Source organism: Ornithorhynchus anatinus, chromosome 11 (genome assembly GCF_004115215.2).
Source record: "Ornithorhynchus anatinus isolate Pmale09 chromosome 11, mOrnAna1.pri.v4, whole genome shotgun sequence".
Classification (NCBI taxonomy): domain Eukaryota; kingdom Metazoa; phylum Chordata; class Mammalia; order Monotremata; family Ornithorhynchidae; genus Ornithorhynchus; species Ornithorhynchus anatinus.
Window position 1 is genome coordinate 38,308,906 of NC_041738.1, and position 17,670 is coordinate 38,326,575.

Sequence of the window (17,670 nt, forward strand, 5' to 3'; positions counted from 1 at the left end):
ATAATAATAATGATAATAATGTTGGTATTTGTTAAGCGCTATGTGCAAAGCACTGTTCTAAGCGCTGGGGTAGACACATGGGAATCGGGTTGTCGCACGTGAGGCTCAGAGTCCCTGTCCCATTTGGGCCTCACGGTCTCAATCCCCATTGAGAAGCAGCGTGGCTCAGTGGAAAGAGCCCGGGCTTGGGAGTCGGCGGTCATGGGTTCGAATTCCGGCTCGGCCACTTGGCAGCTGGGTGACTGTGGGCAAGTCACTTCACTTCTCTGGGCCTCAGTTCCCTCATCTGTAAAATGGGGATGAAGACTGGGAGCCCCACGTGGGACAACCTGATTCCCTTGTGTCTACCCCAGCGCTTAGAACAGTGCTCTGCACATAGTAAGCGCTTAACAAATACCAACGTTATTATTATTACAAGAGTACTGACAAAGGACTAGACTTTCTGATAGAGTTAGAAGCATGGCCTAGCGGATAGGGCACGGGCCTGGAAATCAGAAAGTCATGGGTTCTAATCCTGACTCCGCCACTTGTCTGCTGTGTTACCTTGGACGAGTCACTTAACCTCTCTGGGGCTCAGTTCCCTCATCCGTAAAATGGGGATTAAGACTGTGAGCCGTGGGACAGTGACTGTGTCCGACCCGGTTATCTTGTATCTACACCGGTGCTTAGAACAGTGCCTGGTATTCTGGAAGAAAAAGGATATCAAAGCCTGTTTTTGTGACTCTGTTCACTTTCAAAAGTTAACCCTTAGCCGAAAGAACACCTTTGGCTTACATAGTATGGCATTTTTTAAACCCTGGGGTTTAAAACAAGATAATTAGGTTGGACACAGTCCCTGTCCCACATAGGGCTCACAGTATTAATCGTTTTCGAGAGCCCTTTTCATGAGCTTTGAGCCTGGCCGTTTTAGCCCATTCATTACTATCTCTAGATCCACAGAAGTGAGGCAGCGCATGGGAGGATGGAGGATGCGGACGATTGTGACTCATGGATAAAAGCATAAGAGGGGAAACTTTTCCTTTTCTCACACATTCGTTCATTCATTCAATAGTATTTATTGAGCGCTTACAATGTGCAGAGCACTGTACTAAGCGCTCGGAGTGTACAGTTCGGCAACGGATAGAGACAATCCCTGCCTAACAACGGGCTCACAGCCTAAACGGGGGAGACAGACGGCAGAGCAGAACAGAACTGGTGAATGCAATCCTATGAACCACCCGTACCTGTCGAGGTAAGCCTTTCCATTTATTTTTCCTCTTACGTGCCCCATCCTGCAATTCTATGAACCCCTCCAACCAGAGAAGCAGCGTGGCTCAGTGGGAAAAGCATGGGCTTTGGAGTCAGAGGTCATGGGTTCGAATCCCGGCTCGGCCACTTGTCAGCTGTGGGACCGTGGGCAAGTCACTTCACTTCTCTGGGCCTCAGTCACCTCATCTATAAAATGGGGATGAAGACTGTGAGCCCCACATGGGACAACCTGATTCCCCTGTGCCTATCCCGGCGCTTAGAACAGTGTTCTGCACATAGTAAGCGCCTAACAAATACAAATACCAACCAACCAGCCTAGGAAAGTCTTTTCATGTATATTTCCTCTCCGTGCCCCACCCTCTCAACAGATCTTTGATTTCTTATAGTCCCAAACCCACTCCCCTCAACGGATCTTTGATTTCCTGAAGTCCCAAACCCACTCCTCTCAACCGTTTTCGTACCCGGCCCTCCCACAGAGTGGATTCTGCAGTCTATATCCTGAATTTATATTCCACATACCTGTAGCCCTCCCGCTCCAGGATCCCCAAAGCCATAGTGAGGTGGGAAGGCAGGGCGTCTTCCAAGCTTCCTCCCCTTCCCTACTCTGTCCCCCCGCCACCCCACAAATTCCAAACAGAAAAGAGAATTTAAGAAAGTCTTAAATGCAGCCTCACAGTGAAACTTCTAATTCCCCTTCCACTAACCATTTTAATTGGGATATTTTGCTTGGTCTTTTAGTATTTTACTTATTCTTAATTTTTTTTTTTGCTTTATTCCTCTCATTTTATTACATTTTAAGATAGCTTTAATTGAATTGCCTTTCAAGTGTTCAGTGTTATACCTGGGAAAAAAGGAGTGCATTTAAAAGATAAAATCATGCTATCGACTAATGTTAACAAATTGGCTCAAAATTAGAAGCATATAATTAAGGTTGCAATCTCTCTGAAACCGAGTTTCTCAGCACCTATCTGTGGTTGCCCAGAGTTCCTTCAGTCCCTAGAACAGAGACTACCTGAGCTTCACAACTTGGATAAAGCAGCGTGGCTCAGTGGAAAGAGCACGGGTTTGGGAGTCAGAGGTCATGGGTTCAAATCCAGGCTCTGCCACTTGTCAGCTGTGTGACTTTGGGCAAGTCACTTCACTTCTCTGTGCCTCAGTTACCTCATCTGTAAAATGGGGATTAAGACTGTGAGCTTCACGTGGGACAACCTGATTCCCCTGTGTCTCCCCCAGCGCTTAGAACAGTGCTCTGCACCTAGTAAGTGCTTAATAAATACCAACATGATTATTATTATTATTATTAAAGCTGTCAAGATATAATTAAGGGGCCACCTCCACCCAAATTTCATGGTATCTGTAAACCGGGGTCAGACCTCTACCATTTTGAACATCAGTGTTTTTCCTATTGAGTTTCACGAGGAATCTTTTCGTTTTCTTGGTCATTTTCCCTTCCCAAGATCCCTGCTCCGAAGCCGCGGGTACCCGGGAAAGGTAACGGCGGACAAGATATTTGTAAGCAATACACTTATCTCAAACCCCGTACAGTTTCAGGATTGATACTGAAGTAGCAGTCTTATCGTGAGTCCTTTTCGCCTCACGAAAAAGCCTCAGGAATTCGGATTCTTCGTTTCAAAATGAACCGATTTCCCAGAACAACTAATTGAGCGCCCCGTGCCGAGTGGACAACGGAAAGGGTATAACGCTCTTCCCTTCCTCTTCCTCAACCCCTCTCGCCCCCACCGCCTTCCTTTCCAGCATACATGTAAAAAAAAAAAAAGACTCTTCTTTCTGCAGCTTTTGGCCTGAAGGCTTCGTTATTCCACTGGCAGTAATTCAATTTGCCCCTTCCTAAAAGATCTGCTTCTGTAACCCCCACCCCTGCCAGAATCATCATGCAGACAAGCTCAGCTAATAATTTGCGATTAATGCAGCCAATTACTAACCCCAACCTCAACCCCCATGCCATTTAGAAATCTATCATCTGATTGGTTCGCAGGGAAAGGGAAATAGCAACAAGGCTGGGGAGGGATGGAGATAGAGGGAAAATAGCAATAAAAAGTAATTACATAAAAATGCTAAAGATATTACATCTGTTATTTTGCTTAGTCCACTGGGCTTGACAATTCCCGTTTTCTGTCATTGTCCGTGCTCAGACAGACAAGAATAAGGGAAAAGGGGAAAGGATCCTTAAATGAGATTATTAAACTAGTGCATGAGAAATAAGAGTTGTCATTACACTGAGAGGAAGAGAGAAACTCACTGAAATTTCTTTCTGCAGATTTGCCTTTGTGATCTGCAAGGTGCTGTTCTCCTGCTTACACTCCGTTACCCTGGCAACGTACTCCTGTAAAATAAAGATTATTAAAGCGCATATGATTATTTTGCTGCTGAGTGAATGAGACAAGCCGCGTCTGAAATTCCTTATCAGAGAAATTCAATTTTAGGCCAAATTGTGTTTTCGCCTCCTCCTAGCTTCCTCCTCCCTCGCCCTCCCCCCTCCAATAAAACCATCATCTCCACAGCTATATAGGATATTTTGTCTCTTTCACACCCTCACTTTTACATTCCGCCTTTTATTTTAATTCCACGAAAGTAGTCACTTTCCTCAATTCATTTTTTTTTTTAGCAGCCAGCCTGCCTCCCTTCCGATGTACACGATCAGCGCCGTCGTCCTCGCCGATCGTAATTAGACAGAGATGCCGTATTTGACCTGATTTTACTATGCAGCGGTAGGTAGAGAGAACGGTACCCCCACGCAGGATGCATTCAGGAACCGCTGCCGTTTATGTTTATCTGGTCAAAAGAGCGAGCAGAGGTCTAAGATGAAGTGTGCCAGTGCCATTCCCAAGAGCTAAACATATAGGCCAATTCCTACTTCCTATCATTTCTCCTTTAAATTTAATGCCTGGTGTTCTTCATAAGGCCAATACCCGAAGGGATCTTATAGAGGATGGGCGTAGTTTAATAGCCTCTTTGAAAGGCAGCCATAGTTGATATGCAGCTGCTGAAAACAATACCACCTCATACTGAAGGAAAGAACTCAAGAAACGCGGCAGCTTCTTCAGATGAATAACTTTCTGTCTTTGTAATATGTATAGATTTTTAACCTGTGATGTTGTGATGGCTTTTAAGACCATGTCCGATCATTGGTGAGGCAGTGGCATTTCGGAGAGCACCAACAAGTGTTTTCAGTGGGCACAGCAGCCCCTCATCGTACCAAAAGTCCGAGGGAAGATCAAATAAGCAACCAGGCTTGGGCGCTCGGAGCCCCTGTCGCCCCCACGACGGTGGAGAGGCCGTAGTCAAACACTCGAATATATGCATCGGGACCCTTTGGAGAGAGAAGTGAGAGGGAAGGGATTTGGTTCTAAAGAAAAGCAAAGGGCAGACAGAGGGGGAGACGTGAGGAAATCTCGGCCTCGCCGTGTTGCGAGAGACTACTGACGTGGATGGGTGGGCCAGAGCCGCTCCGGCCAAGCCTTCCTCCTGCTGCGCCCGGAGAACGGCTGGCCGTGATGGATGGCGTCGCTTCTCCCGAAGCTGTGCGTTGTAACGTCCCACAGTTGGGGAGCGATGTAATCTAATGCCAGGGTGTCGCGCCCGAAAGAGAGCAGCGGCTGGGCAGAAACGTCAACTACTCGGAGGAGAGGAAGGCTCTCCCGACGCCGTTCACAAACGGACGCGGCTCGAAGCCAGGCTTGTTTAGCCGTCGGTAGGTAGAGCTGCCCGGATTCTTTTCGGCCAGACGCGCTCTCCGCTAGTCAACGAGAAGTCGCGTGAGCAGGATGATTCTCATCCGGTCCACCGCAAGTAGTTCCCCATGGGAATTTAGCACCGTCCACCCGGGACGGGATGTGGGATGACTGCACCGTGGAAAAAACTTGCGGGTATTTTCACTCCCAGCAGTGCCCAGAAGATGTCACCACAGCCCCATTGGCTTGAAGGACACGGGGAAGTGGGGGGGAGTGTAAGGAAAAGGGAGGAAAATAGCCAAAGAGCCCCCCAGAATACTTCATCCGGACAAAGGGAAAGAAGATGCAAACAGCTAGGCGCTGAAACCCCCCGGGACCGAGAGGCCAGAACCCCACCGGCTGCTAAAACTACCCCATCGCCACACACGGGGGTGGCTCCCTCACCGCCCAAGGGCGGGCCCGGAGAACGGGCCCCGGGAGTGTGTTTCGGACCACCCCGGATCTTTATTTCGCGGAGGGCAAGAACCGAGGAAATCACCAGGCACTGAGCCTGGTCCAGACTTCTCACCTAAACAGGTCCCCCTCATTATCACATCAAGTTGTACAAGCTGCACTGGGCCACATGAAAAGGGAGATAAAAGCCCAGCTGGGAAGGGATACCAGGAGAATCAAAGACTATAAAACACAAAGTCTTTCATTTGAGAAGCCGCACAAATTAACTCCAAATTACTGCCACCGACAGACAAGCAGAGGCTGCGAGGCAGAAGACTTGTTGCTGCACTCCATCTTGCTTTATTGTGGTGTCGCCGCTCATGTACCAGTAGCTAAAAGCCATCCCCTTTACGGCACTACAGCTTTTAATCTCCGCTTTTTTCCCCCTGTACTTTAATTAAAAGACAATGAACCTTTTAAAGTGGCGGAATGGAAAATATAAAATTGCACCGTTCTATCAAAGCCTAAGATCTCTCCTTGCGCAGAGCACGGGCAGAATTCAAAAGAATACGCTCGGTATTTTATTACACTCGAGTCTTTCCCCTTACTTTCCTCATCAGAAGGCTCTCTGTTGGAGCGCTCACTTGGGACGGGAAGCCGGGCAGACGGTTCGACACTGTTCAAACTTGTAGAAGGAATACTAGGGAAAAAAAAAAATCTGGACAAAGTCGATTAATCCGATTCCCTATGCTCTAGGGACTCTGCTTCTTTGTGTAGGACAATTGCGCTGGATTGAGAAATAGTAGTTATTTCCTATAATGGCATGACAATTATCATAATTCCTGTTTCTCCTATGTTTAACTCACGTGAGCTTATCTGATTAGCAACATTCCTTGTAAATATTATTCATTCAGGAGCTGAAATATAGTTAACGTGAGGGTAGCCCAGCTAAAATAAAATCTATGTCGATGTTTTTAGGTGACAAGAGGCGCTCGGTTTTCACATTTTAAAAACCAAAACCTCTGAATTTGGGTGGGTGGCACTGAGGCAAAACTACATCAATCGATCAGTCATATTTATTGAGCGCTTTCTGTAGGAAGAGCACCGTACTAAGCGCTTCGGAGAGTACCGTATAACAGAATCGGTAGACGTGCTCTCCGCCTCGGTAAAAGGTTCCATAATAATGTTGGTATCTGTTAAGCGCTTACTATGTGCAGAGCACTGTTCTAAGCGCTGGGATAGATACAGGATAATCGGGTTGTCCCACGTGGGGCTAACAGTTTTAATCCCCATTTTACAGATGAGGGAACTGAGGCACAGCGAAGTGAAGTGACTTACCCACAGTCACACAGCTGACAAGTGGCAGAGCTGGGATTCGAACCCATGACCTCTGACTCCCAAGCCCGGGCTCTTTCCCCTGAGCCACGCTGCTTCCCTTCTCATGCCTTTAAAACAAAAGTCTCAGATACATCTTATGGATATTAAAAGATTATATGCCATGGACATATTTACAGTTAATTCCGGACTATTAATTAACTGAAAGTTCATCGGCTTGGGTAAGATGAAGGGAAGGGCTGAGTTGGCCAAACAGGCTCGTGCTGTCTGGAGAAGCTCTCCAATTCTCTAACAACATCCTAACTAAAATGTGTAGGGAAAATAAAATATTCTAGCGCAACTGAATGTACTAAACTACTTGCAATCTCTTAGGGTGGCTCTAACACTACTAGTAAGAACTGTGGCATTTGCTCAGTGCCTACTATGCGCCAGACACTGTACTAAGCGCCGGGATGGCTACAAGGACACCGTGCCTGTCCCACACGGGGCTCGCACTTTTAATCCCCGTTTTACAGACGAGGTAACTGAGACACAGAGAAGTGAAGTGACTTGCCCAAGGTCACAGAGTGGACAAGTGGCAGAGCTGGGGTCAGAGCCCAGGTCCTACTGACTTTCTAGGCCCGTGCTCTACCCACTAGGCCACGCTGCTTCTCTATTACATCTTCATCTTTCTCAGCTTCTCGATTCCTATCACTTTCCATCTTAATTATTCTCAACCTCTTGCGTGGATGAGACCCCTTCAGACCTGCTCTTTGTCTAGCCACTCCTTTCTCCAACTGTTTAATAAGCAGCGGGGCTCAGTGGAAAGAGCCCGGGCTTGGGAGTTAGAGGTCATGGGTTCTAATCCCGACTCCGCGCTGCGTGACTCTGGGCAAGTCACTTAACTTCTCCGTGCCTCAGTTACCTCATCTGCAAAATGGGGATTAAAACTGTGAGCCCCACGCGGGACAACCCGATCACCTTGTATCCCCCGAGCGCTTAGAACAGTGCTTTGCACATAGTAAGCGCTTAACAAATACCACCATTATTATTAAACAACAAGCGCCTCTTTGGTTCTTTTAGTTTCTCGCTATTCCCCTCATCTGTTTATGGAATGAGACGATCAGCTACTTCTTAACAACTGTACAAATGCTAAAGAAGGCCTAAAATTCTTACTCAAGTCCATTGATATATTCCTACATTTTCATCCTACATTTCTACCACTTGAATCTACAGGAATGTTGTTTCAAAGCAAAGGTGTCACTTAGAAATTCCGGATCAAATATGTTGCTGTTAACCCCTGGCCTATTCATCGTCCTCAGTGGCATTTATTGAGCACTTACTGTAAGCAGAGCACTTAGTAAGCACTTGGGAGACTGCGATACAACATAACTGCTAGACAATTGAGTTAACACAGTAGTAATTAACTGGGACTAATGTCTTTGATTTCTGGAAAAAAATAGAAATAGAAACAAGGTGTGTGGACATATTACCAAAGAATGGAAACGTTGGGCACTTCACAAGACCTGAATGAAATATTAAATGAATAAAAAACCAGCCCTCTGTCAAAAAAGAAACCTCACTAAAGAACCAAATCCTCCCTTTGACCCTTTAGATTGTAAATTCCATGAGGGCAGAGAATATATCTTTCACCTCTATAGTAATAATAACAATAATGATGGTATTTGTTAAGCGCTTACTATGTGCGAAGCACTGTTCTAAGCGCTGGGGTATACAAGGTGATCAGGTTGTCCCACGCGGGGCTCACAGTTTTAATCTCCATTTTACAGATGAGGTAACTGAGGCACAGAGAAGTGAAGTGACTTGCCCAAAGTCACACAACTGGCAAGCGGCGGAGCCGGGATTAGAACCCATGAACTCTGACTCCCAAGCCCGAGCTCTTTCCACTGAGCCACGCTGCTTGCACACGGTAGGTGCTCAATATTACTGAGTGATAGGCTCAAACGTGTGAAAAACGACAGGAATGTTGGGAAGAATCAGCAATTCACAGATTAAAAAGATGAAAAATATAAAGATGAAATAATCAAGGAAATTCAGGGAAAGCCTCATAAAAAATGGAATATATTGACACACAAGCAGTACCCAAAGTTCTCGATCCAGGGCTGTGGTCTTTCGGATAGTTTCCTTCTCAGGTTCTTCAATGGTTTGGACAAGAGCATCATCTGGTCACTCGGGTCTGCCATGCCAGACTGCAGAATCTGCATTTTCAATAATAGAAAAAGAAGAGGGTCTACTGTGAAGTTCAAGGACAAGAGGTACAATAATAATAATGTTGGTATTTGTTAAGCGCTTACTATGTGCAGAGCACTGTTCTAAGCACTGGGGTAGGCACAAGGGAATCAGGTTGTCCCATGTGGGGCTCACAGTCTTAATCCCCATTTTACAGATGAGCTAACTGAGGCACAGAGAAGTGAAGTGACTTGCCCACAGTCACACAGCTGACAAGTGGTGGAGCTGGCATTCGAACCCATGACCTGTGAGTCCCAAGCCCAGCCTCTTTCCACTGAGCCACACTGCTTCTCACACGAGATATATGTTAATTTGAAAGCAGGCCTTCTGAAACACTTTCGAGGGGACATTTACTGTACAGTTTTTTTTTCCACAGCATATATTAAGCGTATACTATGTGCCAGGAACTGTACTAAGTGCTGGGGGTAGGTAACAACACAGTCATTCATTCATTCAATAGTATTTATTGAGCACTTACTATGTGCACAGCACTGTACTAAGCGCTTGGAATGGACAATTCGGCAACAGATAGAGACGATCCCTGCCCAGTCCGTGTCCCTCATGGGGCTCAGTCTTAATCCCCATTTAAACATGAGGAAATTGTAGCATAGAGAAGTTAAATGACTTGCTCAAGGTCACACAGCAGACAAGTGGCAGAGCATCATCATCATCATCACTCTAGCAGGGGGGTACATTCACCAGTTTCACTTTGCTAGTCATTTTATTCTAAGGGATACATCCAGTCCGGTCTGTTCAATTGAATTGGTTTCTCACAAACAGAGAGCTGGGTAATAAACACTTCACGTGCACTTTAATTCCACAGAGGCAAACGTACCTGAGCTCACTGCCACCGAGCATAAAGTTCCGAAGTTTCATTAAAACAAAATATTCCACTTAAAACATGAAAAATGTTTACAAGTTGGCCTTCTCCACGAATTCAAGCCCTTGGGTTTCCTAGGTCTTCCACTAGGCCTCACCTGACCCAGCCATTATCTATGGAAGACACTTTTCAGCAAGATGGCAACTCCCTTCCCGTCCAACGGGAGGTTATAAAGTGACAACTGTAATTAAAACCTTAAAAACCCCCACCTTTCCCAGTTTTAAGTCATTGTGAGAATTGCTTCTTAACCCTGTGAACTTTCAGAGTGCACAGATTTGAACGAAATGATTTCAGCTTTCCTTGAAAATAGCAGTGCTTATGACAGCTAAATAAATAGGAAGTCTTCAGCCTCTAGCCTTTTATAGCTATTTAAAAGGGGCGACTCAGCTAGTCCCTGCTTCGGTTGCCAAAGAGAGAGCAAGCCAAGGGTACAAACGAAGCAAGCGTGAGGCTCCATTCGGAGTTATTTTCTTATCCGAAGGGACTGCACACTTCATTTAACAAAAAGCATTGCAACCAACGAGGGAGAAGGCAATACCTGGACCGGCCGTTACTCGAGTCTCCAGATTCCTCCCATCAGGTGTTAATGAGGAGCTGAAACCAAAAACATACAAAGGAATCTTGAGGGAGAGCAAAGGGATCATAAAGGCAACCACACATGATGTCAGCATCATGAAAAAGTTTCTTTTTTAAAGGGAGCTGCTTAATTTTACCAAGTACATCCGTGCTGAATGAGTCAGACATATAGGCTTTTAGACCAACTCACGACTATGCTACATTCATAACTTGCTATTAAAAGCTAGAAAAATTAGTTTTATATATTTATTCTCACATATTTATAGGGACATAACTTAGAACGGTTTCTATTCAAGCAATTTATGCACATATTTTTGGTTGTATCAGGAAGGAAGGATTAACATTTTAAAGACACAATGAAGCATCTCTAGCAATGTGGCTTAGCGGTGGACTCCTGAAATGGCCCAGTATAAGATGGGTCAGTCTAGCAGGGAAGAGAGGTTTTGTCTCAAAGATAGACTTTGGGAAACTAGGAAGACCAAATGCAGATAAGATATAATAGCTACTGCAAACTGTACGCATATCAGTGCCTCATGGATACATATATAGATATATATATATATATAATGGACATATATGTATATATATTTAAGTGTGTGTAAATAGTGGAGAGGATTCTAAATCACACAAAGTATTCTGATTTCTTCCCTTTCTGATAATAATAATAATGTGGGTATTTGTTAAGCGCTTACTATATGCAGAGCACTGTTCTAAGCGGTGGGGTAGACACAGGGGAATCAGGTCGTCCCACGTGGGGCTCACAGTCTTCATCCCCATTTTACAGATGAGGTGACTGAGGCACAGAGAAGTGAAGTGACTTGCCCACAGTCACACAGCTGACAAGTGGCCGAGCCGGGATTCGAACCCATGACCTCTGACTCCAAAGCCCGTGCTCTTTCAACTGAGCCACGCTGCTTCTCTTACTCCTTCTCAGTTGTCTGTGCTGTCTCTTCAACCTCCCCTCACCCTTTAGGGTGGCTGACCAACTTGGCTCTGTTCTGAGTCCTCTACTATTCACCCTGAACATATTCATGTTCACGTCGTTTCTGTTACTGACTTTTTGCACGGGATTCCTAAATCTACCTCAGCAGCCCTGACATTTTCACCTGCTTTTACAGTCTCATATCTCCACCCGCTTTCAGGACATCTCCACTTGGATGACCTTCAGCACCCCAATCTTGGTATGGCAAAAATGACCTTCCTATCTTCTCCCTCATTGTCTATGATGCCCACGATCCCCGACAACTTTTCCAAACCTTTAACTCTCTCCTGAAGGTCTCAGCTCTGTCAATGGGCAGGGATGGTCTCTATCTGTTGCCGAATTGTCCATTCCAAGCGCTTAGTACAGTGCTCTGCACATAGTAAGTGCTCAATAAATACTATTGAATGAATGAGTGAACTCTTCCATTTCCTCCTTCTCTAACCCCTGACCATTTTGCCAACAACTCTATCGGAAAAATTAAAAGCAATGAAATTCCCAAAGTCCCACCACCATATCCCAGACGGAATCCTGCATCAGCCTCCTTGCTAACAACCGTCTCCAGCCTCTTCCCGTTCCAGTTTACATCATACGCTGCTGATCGAATCATTTTCTTTATACACTACTCAAAACATAACTCTCCATTCCCTAACACACTCCACTGAACTACTTCAAAGCTTTCTATCGACTCAATGCATATATCTTTTTTTTAAAATGGCATCTGTTAAGCACTTGCTATGTGCCAGACCCTCTACTAAGTGCTGGGGTAGATTCGAGTTAATCAGGTCGGACCGTCTATGTCCCTCATGGTCCTCTCAGTCTTAATCTCCATTTTACAGATGAGGTAACCGAGGCACAGAGAAGTTAAGTGACTTGTCCAAGGTCACACAGCAGAGTAAGTGGATGAGTCGGCATTAGAACCCAGGTCCTTTTACCTTCCAGGCCCGTGCTCTATCCTCTAGGTGCACCAGGGCATGCTATCTGCTGTCTGCCCACTACTCTCCATCTTATTCTCTTGAATTATTCCCAAACAACATTCTAACTGTACCTTGCTTTCACCTCTTTCACCTCCATCCCCCTCACTCTCATTGTTCCCCTGCTTTGGAACTCACTCCTTCCTCAAATCCCTATCCTTCCCCGTACTTAAAGTCTTCCTTAAATCTCACCTTCTCCAACAAAACTTTCATGATTAATTCATGAAAGGCTCTCACCTCCATCCTCCTCACTCTCATTATTCCCCTGCTTTGGAACTCACTCCTTCCTCAAATCCCTATCCTTTCCCCTACTTAAAAAGTCTTCCTTCAGTCTCACCTTCTCCAAAAAGCCTTTCATGATTAATTCCTAGCACCCCAAGTTGTATAAACTAATTAACCAACTCTAGAACTTAGGTACCTATGCTTTAAAATATATATATATATATATATGGTATTTGTTAAGTACTTACTAAGTGCCAGGCACTGTACTAAGCCCTAGGGTAAATACAAGCTAATCAAGTCGTCCCACATGGGGCTCACAGTCTTAATCCTCAATTTACAGATAATTGAAGCACAGAGAAGTAAGTGACTTGCCCGGGGTCACAAAGCAGACAAGTGGTAGAGCTGAGATTAGAACCCTGGTCCTTCCGACTCCCAGGCACAGGCTCTAACAACTAAGCAGTGCCGCTTCCCAAATGACCATTAGATATATTAAAAAAAAAAAGACAGAATAATCAAAATAATTTATCTCCCCCATTGGAAAATAAACTCCCGGTGGACAGGGGCAGTGTAATTTCTTTCATTTCTATTATTAGAACCCACAGTAGAGAACAATGCATTTAATAGATATAATGTTCACTAATAATAATGTTGGTATTTGTTAAGCGCTTACTATGTGCAGAGCACTGTTCTAAGCGCCGGGGTAGACACAGGGGAATCAGGTTGTCCCACGTGGGGCTCACAGTCTTAATCCCCCATTTTACGGATGAGGTAACTGAGGCACAGAGAAGTTAAGTGACTTGCCACTACTAATTCTCTGGTATTCTCTCCTCTTTTACGAACTCTGCATCCCAGCTAAAAGTGCGTACTGTTTTTCTTTAGGGTTCCCAGGTTTCTTAATCACTGAGGAACCTCCATCCCCACCTGCCTTCCACCACCACGGCCTGGCAGTGCTTCCACAGAACTTCAGGAAGGCGGTGGTGGCTACCGCTGTAGAGGTCACCTCGGCCACAGTGGTGACTTCTGAGGAGCCTGAAATTCTGCTCCTCTAGCTTCAGTCCCCTACTGATCTCTGTTTCTGTCTTCTGGTTCTCTTAGCGTTTTGAGAACCAGCGTGGCTCAGTGGAAAAAGCCTGGGCTTCGGAGTCAGAGGTCATGGGTTCGATTCCCGGCTCTGCCACTTGGCAGCTGTGTGACTGTGGGCAAGTCAGTTAACTTCTCTGTGCCTCAGTTCCCTCATCTGTAAAATGGGGATTAACTGTGAGCCTCATATGGGACAACCTGATTACACTGTATCTCCCCCAGCGCTTAGAACAGTGCTCTGCACATAGTAAGCACTTAACAGATGCTAACATTATTATTATTATTGTTTCATCTCTCCTACTAATCTGTCGCTAGTCCCCTCTCCTCATTTTTATTTTTAGATTACAAGTCCCCCAAGGGACTGTGTCTAATTCCCACCTGTGCAGTATTTCCAAGTGCTTAGGACAAGCACAGAATAAGCGCTTAATAAATATCACCAGTACTAGTATAGTTTTGGTCCTCTTATCCCCTCCATTATATCATAAACTCCACAAAAGCGGGCTGATGTTTTTTACTTCAAATCTCTGTTCCCAAGCATCTTGTACTGTACAGTGCTCTTTGTAGAGGAAAAACTAGTAAAGAGTGCCGTTGCTGACGTCGGCCTTTTCTGCTACACCACGAACATGGAGACGATCCTGCTATTAGTAGCGTTATTTTTTGAATATAACAATAATAATAGTTATGGTATTTGTTCATTCATTCAAAAGTACCTATTGAGCGCTTACTATGTGCAGAGCACTGTACTAAGCACTTGGAATGGACAAATCGGTAACAGATAGAGACGGTCCCTGCCCTTCGACGGGATTACAGTCTAATCGACGGGTTTACTACGTGCCAAGCACCGTTCTAAGCGCTGGGGTAGATACAAGGGCATCGGGTTGGCCCACATGGGACTCACAGTCTTAATCCCCATTTTACAGATGAGGTAACTGAGGTACAAGGAAGTTAAGTGACTTGCCCAAGGTCACTCAGCAGACAAGTGACAGAGCTGGGATTAGAATCTATGACCTCTGGCTCCCAAACCTGGGCTCTTGCTACTAGGCCATGCTGCTTCTCCGTAATATGAAAGATGGGTGTGTGAGTATAGAGTGTATATGATATATAAATATATATGCATATAGATATTTGTACATATGTATGTATACAAACACATACATACACACATACATAATTGGAACCCTTTTTTGAAAGCTACAGAATCCAGGTATGAGAGTCCAGTGGCTCTCATATGGCATTCTGTGCAGCTACTCAAAGTCTAAAGAAAATGCTCCAAACTCATTTCACTCTTAAAAGAGGTAATTACAATTTCAGTTCTATCTTAAAATTATGACTTACAGCTATGAAAGCCTAAATCTTGAGCATTCCATTTACTAAATTTGGGGGAATGATAGCTACCCCAGACCTCTTTCTGCTTTTAATGTGTCCCGCAGACTTGATCACACATAGAGACCAGTGAGAAAAGACCGCGGCATTCAGGCACATTTATTAAGTGCTCACTGTGTGAAAAACCCTTCGGAGAGTTAAATTCGACAGAGTGGGTAGACACTTTCCCTGCACACAAGGAGCTTACAGTTTATGCGGGGAGACGGACACTAAAATAAATCGTGAATAGGTACTTAAGGGCTGTGGGGCTGAGGGTAGGGGGGATAAAGGTACAGATCTAAGTGGAAGGGGGATGCAGAAGGGAGAGGGAGTAGGGGGAAATGAGGGCTTAGTCAGGGAAGCCTTCTTGGGGGAGATGGGATTTTAATAAGGTTTTGAAAGTGGGGAGAGTGTTGGTATTTGTTAAGCGCTTACTATGTGCCGAGCACTGTTCTAAGCGCTGGGGGAGACACAAGGGAATCAGGTTGTCCCACGTGGGGCTCACAGTCTGAATCCCCATTTTACAGATGAGGGAACTGAGGCCCAGAGAAGTGAAGTGACTTGCCCAAAGTCACACAGCTGACAAGTGGCCGAGCCGGGATTCGAACCCATGACCTCTGACTCCAAAGCCCGGGCTCTTTCCGCTGAGCCCCGCTGCAGAGTGGTGGTCTGTCGGTTCCGTTGCGGGGAGGGAGTTCCTGGCCAGAGGCGGGACCTGGGTGAGGGGTCAGCAGTGAGATAGATGAGACTGAGGTACAGTGAGTGGAGGTCGGCATTTGAGGGGTCAAGTGAGCCTGCTGGCTTGTAGTAGGAAATCAGGAGGAGGACGAGGTGATTGAGTGATTAATTAGCCAATCGTATCTGTCAACCGTATTTATCGAGCGCTAAATGTGTGCAGAGCTCTGTACTAAGCACTTGGGAGAGTACGATACACATGCCCTGACCACAGTGAGCTTACAGGCTAGAGGGGGAGACAGACATTAATATAAATATATAGCCATTTATAGCCAATGGCATGGATATTCAGTTTGATGTGGAGTTGCATGGGCAACCATTGGAGGTTCTTTCAACTTTTTATTTTAGAAAAAATGATCTGGGCAGTAGTGGAAAGTGTGGACTGGAGAGGGAAGAGACAAGAGGCAGGGAGGTCAGCAAGGAGGCTGCTGCAGTAGTCAGGGTGGGATAGGATAAGTGTTTGGAGCAGCATAGTGAAGGGCAGAGAGAAAAAGGTCAGGCTTTGATGAGTAGCGTGGCTCAGCGGAAAGAGCCCGGGCTTGGGAGTCAGAGGTCATGGGTTCGATTCCCGGCTCTGCCGCTTGGCAGCTGTGTGACTGTGGGCAAGTCGCTTCACTTCTCTGGGCCTCAGTTCCCTCATCTGGAAAATGGGGATTAAGACTGTGAGCCTCACGTGGGACAACCTGATGACCCTGTATCTACCCCAGCGCTTAAACAGTGCTCTGCACATAGTAGGTGCTTAACAAATACCAACATTACTATTATTATTATTAGAACCCACAGAATTTGGTGAGAGGCTGCCAGAGTTAAGGGCTTGTGAGAGAGGGAGGATGATGGGGACGCCTTTAGTGATGGGGACGTCACGGGGAGGACAGGGTTTCACAGCAATCACGGATCTGTTGCGTACCGAATTATCTTCCTGTGATAGCTACTCACTCTATTACAGATCTGTGCCACATCGTACTGTCTTTCTGCCATAGCAATAATCATTTCATAATGCCTTTCAACTGAAGACCTTAAGGCACTTTACAGACAATAACTCATTAATCCTTCACTATGCTCCTGGGAAGAAGGTGGAGTGCGTGTACCGGATTGGTCCAAATAGAAGGCATGGTGGACGAGACATCACCACTCCACTTTTCACCTCACTAAAATCTACTTCATTTCACTCTGCTTTTGAGTTTTCCTTCGGCAACTCCCATTCCCTAGGTACAAGAGGCAGACCCCCCCAACTCCACCTCCATTCTCGACTCTGCTTCCTGAAAGGTCCAGATTTTCTAAGAGGAAATGGATGATACGTGGGTAAAAACAGAGAGTTTGATCTATGTTGGTGTGACTTTTGCATTTAGCAGACGAGCAGAGGGCCACTTTAGTCCCTCCTTTCTTCACCCTACTTATGGAGAGCCGCGACAACTGCACTCGATCAGCCAGCCCCCCAGTTACAGTTCAGGAAGGACCGTAATTTGGGGGTCGCATCGTGAAGAGTTAGGATGGAGGACGCGGCAGCAGTTTCAGTAACTTGCCGTGGTCGCTACCATACAAATAACCAGAAAATATGGCGGTGTAAGCTTGTTGTGCTATACTGTACTCCCTCAAACGCTTAATACAGTACTCTGTGCGCAGTAAGTGCTCAGTAAATAATAATAATGATGGCATTACTTAAGCGCTTACTCTTTGCCACGCAATCTACTATGTGCTGGAGATATACATGTGAGAAGGGGGGATTTGAAGCCATGCCTGCAGAGGAGACTGCAATGTGAAGGCAGTGCCTTAAACCGCTCAGCCATCCTGACTTCCAAATAACAACTGGGGTATTTGTTAGGCACTTGCTATATGCTAAGCACCCTCTTTTCCCCCCATCTCCCTCTGCTCCTCCCCCTCTCCCTTCCCATCCCCTCAGCACTGTACTCGTCCGCTCAACTGTAT